Source organism: Coenobita brevimanus, chromosome 22, assembly GCF_032717465.1.
Source record: "Coenobita brevimanus isolate Jiangsu-jjx chromosome 22, ASM3271746v2, whole genome shotgun sequence".
Classification (NCBI taxonomy): Eukaryota; Metazoa; Arthropoda; class Malacostraca; order Decapoda; family Coenobitidae; genus Coenobita; species Coenobita brevimanus.
In genome coordinates this window covers 8,663,508-8,671,720 of record NC_136975.1, presented here as the reverse complement: position 1 = coordinate 8,671,720, position 8,213 = coordinate 8,663,508, and the positions used below count along the sequence as shown (strand labels likewise).

The following is an 8,213-nucleotide window of genomic DNA, read 5'->3' as shown; positions in this document are numbered from 1 at the left end:
AAAGCCAGGATTCCGGGGGCTTGAATGGTGAGTGAATGGAAGTGTGGCCCATTGGATTGGGCAAATCTGGGCTGTCTGGACATTGCTACTTCTCACCCTGCCCTATGGTGGGAAAGGAGGTCCAGGTGATGACGATGATTAAAACCTGCCATGCAGTTCCATTATTTGGGTTGAATAATATGCAATTGCCATTATTCCTACAGGATTATCATAGAATGAATAAAAAGGCACTCCCACCCTAAATAATGTACTGCTGTTCCCTTACATTTTTTAGAATGTTACATTATTATTTTCAGTTTCCATGGCGCGACGATAAACGTGACGGCGTTACCATATGAGCCCTACTGGCTAGAGTCCATGGAAGGGAACACCACCAGGTACTCAGGCACTGATTACAAACAACTGGTTGTGGTTGGTCAGGCCCTGAATTTTACTTTCCGTGTCCTTCCGTCACGCAGCTGGAGTGAGGTGAGAATTAAATATGTGTATTCGTTCAAACTTTTCCCGATTTCAGTCTTTTTGCCAAAGAAATTTCATTCATTGTTACATCCGAAATTCATATCAGCATTGTTTTGCAATATTTAGTAGCCCACTGAATTTCTTGTGATATGTTAATGATTACATTGATCTACAGCCAAAATGGTTCTCATATGTGAGTATGTGTCCCTGACTATTTTGATTGCATTGATTTCAAATCTAATATTCATTTTGGGCTATCGGCCCAGGCTTGAATATCAGACTGGAAACATATTCAGTGTGGCATAACTCGTCTCGACCTTGTAACATATATTGAGGCACACACAGATAATACTGTATACTGGGGGAGGCGGTGGCTGAATCGGTAGAGAGCGGCAGTCCTATTGGACCCAGGATCGAATCCCGGTTGGGGCAGGGAACAGTTTAAGGATTTGAATTTCCAAAAAATGCAGACTTTCTTGATCTGCCAGATGACCCGCCGACATATCGTAATAATACCCTCGTTGATACCAATACACCAGTCCTGTATGAGACAGCCGTAGCATGTATTCAGTATGGATGGTGGATGTTAGCGCCAAAATGGTGGTATCTGGAGGTGTAGGAGGACTACTGGGCCTTGGGATAGGTCACTGCTCCCGAGAAATAGGCCCCGAAGCCTTTATCCAGAGTCGGACACGTTAAAAAAAAAAAATAATAATATTTTGATGATTTATGGTACAAAAATATGGAGATCCAATGCACATATTATTAGCAAGCAATGACGTTCTAAAAATAATTTTGCACGTTGCTTTTCCGCTTGTTCAGGTGACTCTCTTCACGTTGTACCATCCACCAGTAGTCGCCCATCATGTTGGGATTGAATCGGCCTTGATGTCTGCTGTCCATTATAGCAATGTGTTGGTGAAACCTTTCACCGTGCTCATCACTGGTGTCTCCAAGGTTATCTGGGAAAACATCGAGGTGGGAGTGAAAGAAATGAATCTTCAAGGACACCCGTATGCCCAGAGCTTGATAACTCTGTAACATGCCTGCCGCAATTTCTTCGTAGTTGTCTGCATGATGGTTTCCAAGGTAGTTCTGTAAGACATTCACGAGCGATTCCCATGCTTCCCTCTCCAGTGGGTATAATACCTTGATGAAGCTACCATCATTAACCGGCATGCGGATCTGAGGACCATTCAAGACCCCGGCTTTCAACTTGGCTACGGATGCCACGCCACCGAGCTTCATAGACAAGTATTGAAATCCAGTACCCATTTGATCCATGGTTTTTATTAAATTTTTCACCAAGCTCAGCTTCAGATGCAGTGGAGGCAAGAATAGGTTTCCTAGATCCACAAGGGGTTTGTGAAGAGAGTTGAACCTTCTGGGTGCATCTTTTGGTCTTGCCAGCTATTCTTTTCTTACACTAGCTCTACTATTTCACAAGCTGAGAAAGCACATGTGCTTTGTGTAACGGCTCTGAAGGCTCAGAAGCAGACTGATCACTTTGAGGTTCCCGTATATTTTCCACTGATGCTTCTCATACTCGATAGTGGAAAGCACAGTCTTCATAGTTTCATAGCTCTCAGTCATCTTCTTCGCGTGTGCTGTTGGCACGGATGGAAGCCGTTTCCCGTTGTGTAGGACTGCTTTCAGAGTGTCTTTTCCTGAATCTATAGACAGCCTCCAATCATCCAGCTTGTATGGATCAGACTTGCAGAGTTGTTGCATGAGAGACACTGCATCATCGCAAGAGCAAAGGTTGTTTACAATCCTGAAAAATGCAGACAGTTGTCTATGCTGATGACGCACCATAGTGATGAGCACTCCATCTTCCAACAAGTTATGCTGCTTCAGTCGTGATCCCAGAAGCTCTACCGTTTCCTTCAGACAAATCAAGGTCCCTTATGAGATCATGAAGGGCTCCCTGGTTGAATGGTTTGGGCCTACTATTTCCTGAGTCACCCTGGTAGTTATCATCCGTGGGGCTATGACTGGAATGAGATTCACTGCTTAGCTCGTGTTCAGCAGGGAGGTTTGGAACCGGTAGTTCTGCACTGTGTGCCACTGGTCGTATTGCAGAAGCAAAATTGGGGTACTATACTGTGGCTCGTGTCTTGACAGTTATTCCTTTGATATTCGTGAGACAGAAGTTCAGTATACCATTGGTACAGCGAATGGCAAAACCAAACTTCGTTTTTCATGCATCCATTCACTCAGGTGACACGCTATGTGAGGCACCCATTTCTTGTCTTGGTAGCCCAATGGACATTTGAAGCAGCTTTTGTAGTTCACTCAAACAGCTTTCGTGATGGTTTTCTTGAAGCTTTCTGGGGTGAACGCTTCACAAATGTAACAAAAAAGGTCAGGATCATTTACACATGCGGCGTTCCATCTTTCACCACTGTCAAAGTGACTGAGAATTTCTGCAAGAATAGAAGTGGAAACAATATGTGTAACCTGCAACAAAAATAAAAATTTAATCGATGGAACTAAACAAATAAATGTATGAATCACACCCTGTGAGCAAGATTCACCGATATATTGGTTTTCAAGAACAGGTCCTGATACGTTCTTACTGATGCCGTAATCGTGTCAGTACCTTCGATTACCCTAGAATCAGACCATGTTAATTCAGAATCATGAAATAATTTCATTTTTGTTGACCAGTGTTATTTAAAATGCGATACTTACAGAAACTACTGTTTTTCACAGAATACTTATTCAGAAAGTATTCACTGCATGGACTAGTATCTGGTCACATTTACATGGCTGCTACAATCAGAAAGCTTGTTTCAAAAATCATTTTATCCCTTTTAATATGTTTTTCAAACTCCATCCAGCTCCAGTATATCATTGTTTTTCAATACCATCCTAGATGAAATGAATAATCTTACTGAAATAGCGCTTTAACGTCTGCACTGCCCTCATTGGTGATCGAGGTAGATCAATGAAACGTAGGATCTGTCGCTAGCATTGGTCTTGTCAGTGCCATCTAAAACTGACTGATAAACCCCAGGGATGTCTGTCCTATTTGGTGTCTTTGATGGTCCCCCAGTATGTAGATTGGTCATTTCAATCATAGTAAACCAAAGCTTATGAGAATGACATGGAATATTTGCTTGATCTGATGTGCACCGATACGTTTCTTTTGACACTATCTCTTTTAATATATCTGTCTTATTATTTAAAGATGTCATTCAGTTTCTTTCCAAACAGTAAAGCAAGTTTACGCATCATGCTGAATAATAAATCCCTACCTAGTAAAACTTGAAAATTAAAGGAAAATTGCCTGAGCTGCTTCTTTATCCCTGTGGATTTTGTCGGCATTTTTGACCCAGTAAGTAGTCTCTCTCACTGTGTGTGTGTGTGTGTGTGTGTGTGTGTGTGTGTTAAACACAGCAGAGGTAAAGAAATAACTTCTCTCCATCTCCCCTTTTCTTTGTGACTTCCTACTTCTCGTTTTCCCTACAGCGTTGGATCTCTTTCCTTATACTACCGACATTTCAAAGATCATTACTCATGTTAACACAATGCTTTTGTCCCCCCCCCCCCATTTGCAGAAGCCGTAAAGTAGTCGTCAAGCAGTAAACTCACAGTCCTCTTTCCTGTCCAACTCTTTCCTGTAAGAGTTACCTGGTATTCTCACTCCTTCATATATACAGTACAACTAAAAAGCGAAGTAACTGTCGTCATCATTCTGTATTTCCCTCTGCCTTTGACCCCCAGATATTTAAACTCAGTGTGTCCACTCTCCTGACATCTCGAAATGAACGTGACGATTATTATTATTTTTTTTTTCAGTTCCTCCTAGGAATGCCTTTGGTTCCTTCTTTCTTGCATTAAAAAATACACATTATTGTACTTCGAGTCTTTGTCTCATACTTCATTTTGCACGGAAGTAATTAATTTCTATCAAATTAGGAAAGGCATCATCCTGGTAAGTTGTAAGGAATGCTACATCATAACTTTTTCTTCGAAACGTTTCTCTGAAGTTTATGGTAACAATGACACGGGAACAGAATCAGTTAGGGCTCTCATTTCTTTAATTATTTTAATGTTATATTTCCTTGTAGATGACAGATCAGGTGGAGATTCGTAAATCGTTCATGTCAACAGTGATACGTGGTGTTCTTCCAGAACGACTTGAGAGGTGAGATACTAAGGTTAACTTTTGCATTACGATATTCACTGTTACTCTCAATCATCCAGTTTAATTGCAGCTAGCTTCATGCAGCAAAGGAAAGTTGTACATTGTCAAAAGATAGAACAACCATATCTTATTTGAAATTGCCTGATGTCTTTTAATCATAATGTGATAAGGAATGTAATTTATGTTTTAATATTTGCTTTATTTGTTAAAGTGGAGTAAGTATATAATGAAACTGCCAGTCCACAAATGTCTAGAGCATTCTTCTACTGACTGCCTACAAATATGAAACTGCATTCTGTACATATTACCTCCTTTTGCTAGTGCACAATAATAAACTTATTTTGGTTTACTTATGTTACTAAGAAATATTAATAAGTGTAAGAAAGTCCATCCCATACTGAAGGGGTTAGAGACAGGCTCAGTTAACGCTACTTCTAAAAGTGATGTCTTTTTAGCCGAGAGAAAATAATGTATCAATAGCAGCATGTTATAATCTCGCAGTGCTTCCAAGAAAGACTGTATATTCATCTGCGATAGAAATATATTATATACGAATAATTCTTGGTTATCTTCGTCTACCCGACTGGGGAGGATAAATAGATGAGGTGATGATGGAGTTCTAATAATATAGCCTCATGTAGTCTGACAATGTTCGATGGGAGAAGAAATGCTCTGAAGAGATGCATGGAGTTATGCGAAGATGATGAAGCTGTAAACGTAAAGAAATTTTAATATTTTGACACTTTCCAGATGAAGCTTTACTTTCAACTGTAATGTAATAATAATAATAATAATAATAATAATAATAATAACAATAATAATGATAATAATAAGCCATTCATCCATTATCTAATCCAATGCTGCCCCCATGAGATGCGTAGGAGCCCGGGGCTAGACAAGTTGGTCCTAATATTTAAGATGAGAATGACAAGCATCACACATCCCTGAGTGGAATTACGTGAGCAATAAACCCCAACCACCCCTTGGATATAAACCTACAAAAGCTCAATCCGATTGGAACTCCCTAATTACCCACTAAACCACCAGGCGCCAAAATTTGCTTATATGGTTACCACCCAGCGTAGTAAATGGTTTCCTGGTGTGCAGGAAACTATTTGGCTTGTCACTCAGTGCAGTCACCCACAGACAGAAGGAAGTGGAAAGAATGATGGAAAGAACGACAGAAGAGGGAATGTAAAGTCACCCGTAGGCAGAAGGAAGCGTAAAGAATGAAGGAAAGAAAGACAGAAATGGAAGGAAGGAAGAGAGGAAAGGGCAGACACCCCAAAAAGCACTACATCGAATGAGTGGATGGTGAGCGCCTCCACTTACCACCACTGATGATAATAATAATAATAATAATAATAATAATAATAATAATAATAATAATGATGATGATGAAATAATATAAACTAATAATAATAATAATAATAATAATAATAATGTAAAATAATAATAATAATAATAATAATAAATATTATTATTATTATTATTATTATTATTATTATTATTATTATTATTAATAGGATTATAAGGTGTTCCGGAAAAAGCATTATACAACGTAGACAGAGAAAGATTGTGGAAGATGTTGTGCATGTACGGTGTACATGGTAAGCTACAATGTGCTATCGAGAGTTTTTATAATGGTAGTGCAGCATGTGTAAAGGTTAATGGGCATCTAAGTAAATGGTTCACGATCGGCGTGGGCGTGCGACAAGGTTGTGTGATGACCCCATGTTTTTTCAGTATATATATGGATGGGGTGATGAGAGAAGTAAAAGCACGAGTAATGGAGAGGGGGGTGTCGTTGGTAATGAATGGTGATGGATGGAATATCTCAAATTTATGTAGATGATACAGTACTAATTTTAAATACCGGACAAGGACTTGGTAGATTGGTGCAGAGATATGCTGATGTCTGTGAGCGTCATGCCTTCAGAGTAAATGAAGAAAAGAGTAAAAAGATGGTTGCTGGGAGAAAAGGTAACTCCCAGTGCGATTTTACAGTGAAGGGAGAGAGACTGAAATTGGTTAGAGAGTTCAGTTACCTGGGAACGGTGATAGAAATGAGAGGAAAATGTGCAAAAGAAGTGGAAAATAGAGTGACACAAGGAAGGAAAGCGACGGGTGCAATGAAGGCCTTGATAGGAAACAGAGGCTTGAGTGTTGTAGCTGCACGAGGCTTACGTGAAGGAGTGTTGTCAACTTTAACATATGACTGTGAGACTATGGTGTGGCATGAAAATGAGAAGTCAAGAGTAAGAGCAGTGGAGATGCGACTGCTGAGGAATGTATATGGAGTACAGAGAGTGGATAGGATAGGAAATCATGTGATTCGTGAAAGGTGTGGAGTGAGGAAGTCGATGGACACTCGAATCGAAGAGAATGTACTAAGATGGTATGGTCAGGTGGAGAATAGTGGTGAAAAAGGTATATCTGAGTGAATTTGAAGGAGGGAGGAGGCGAGGTAGGCCAAGGAGAAGGTGGAGAGATATGGTTGATGAGTGTGTGAGGAAGAGAGGGTTGGAAGTCGGTGAGGCTAGGCAAGTGACGAGAGATCTAGCTGGTTTGATGAAAATTGTAAGGGGAAGCGCATAATCAGGGATTTGGAACCCCTTTTCAACGTGACAGCGTCCAGATTGACTCTGTCGGATACGTTTGTGTGTGAAGCTGCAGAACCTGGTGAATGTTTTTGGTGTATCAGAGAGAGCCAGGATTCCAGTGAATGGAAGCGTGGCCCATTGGGCTGGGCAAATTTGGGCTGACTGGATATTGCTATTCTTCACCCTGTCCTTGGGTGGTAAGGAGGTCCTGATGGATAATAATAATAATAATTTATAATAATAATAATAATAATAATAATAATAATAAATTATTGTTGTTGTTATTATTATTATTATTTCATTATTATTATTATAATTATTATTATTATTATTATTATTATTATTATTATTATTACTGAAGGATAAATTATTTCTAACGCCTGCATAGATAAGATGACTATATTATTTACATACGTAGCCTATTTAATTGTAATGTTTCCAGATGGGATTATACTTTCGCCTTTGAACAAACTGCTGCTAAATTCGTCATGGCCACGCCGATCACAACACCCAATTGGCTGAGCTTCTACTACCCTATGAGTGGCCAAGTGTGGATCGCTGTTTTAGCTTGTACGCTGACTGTGTGCTTCACACTAGTCAAGGTAAACGTGCAAGTAGTCAGGCACGTGCACATCTTGTATTAGTAATAACTGGCAGCAGAATACCTATCTGTCTATCAATTGCCAGATGCCGTAATCCTGTAAGGGGTGGCCACAAACAAATCTCCTCCATGTTGCCCTGTCCCCCGCCATTTCACTGCCCTGCTCCCAGCACACCCCTCGCTCTCTCATGTACCTCTCCACTCCATCCAATCTCTTCCTTGGCCTCCCCCTCCCTCTACCCCCCTCAACAAAATTCACATACATTCTCCTCGTCAGTTTCTAGCTCTCCATCCTCCCTACATGGTCAAACCACCTCAGTGTGTTTCTCCTAACGAAGGAGTTGGGAACGTCCGGCCTTCGGGCCGTATAAGACCCGCAAGACCATTTGATCAGGCC

At 40.4% G+C, this 8,213-nt stretch overlaps 1 long non-coding RNA gene across 1 annotated transcript; it reads left to right on the top strand.

Moving 5' to 3' along the window:
- Positions 1-380: 380 nt before the first annotated feature.
- On the top strand, positions 381-7,725 carry LOC145392375 (uncharacterized). Its single transcript, XR_013895988.1, has 3 exons — positions 381-468; positions 4,536-4,612; positions 7,658-7,725. It is a non-coding gene; the product is annotated as an uncharacterized LOC145392375 (long non-coding RNA).
- The last annotated feature ends 488 nt before the right edge of the window (positions 7,726-8,213 follow it).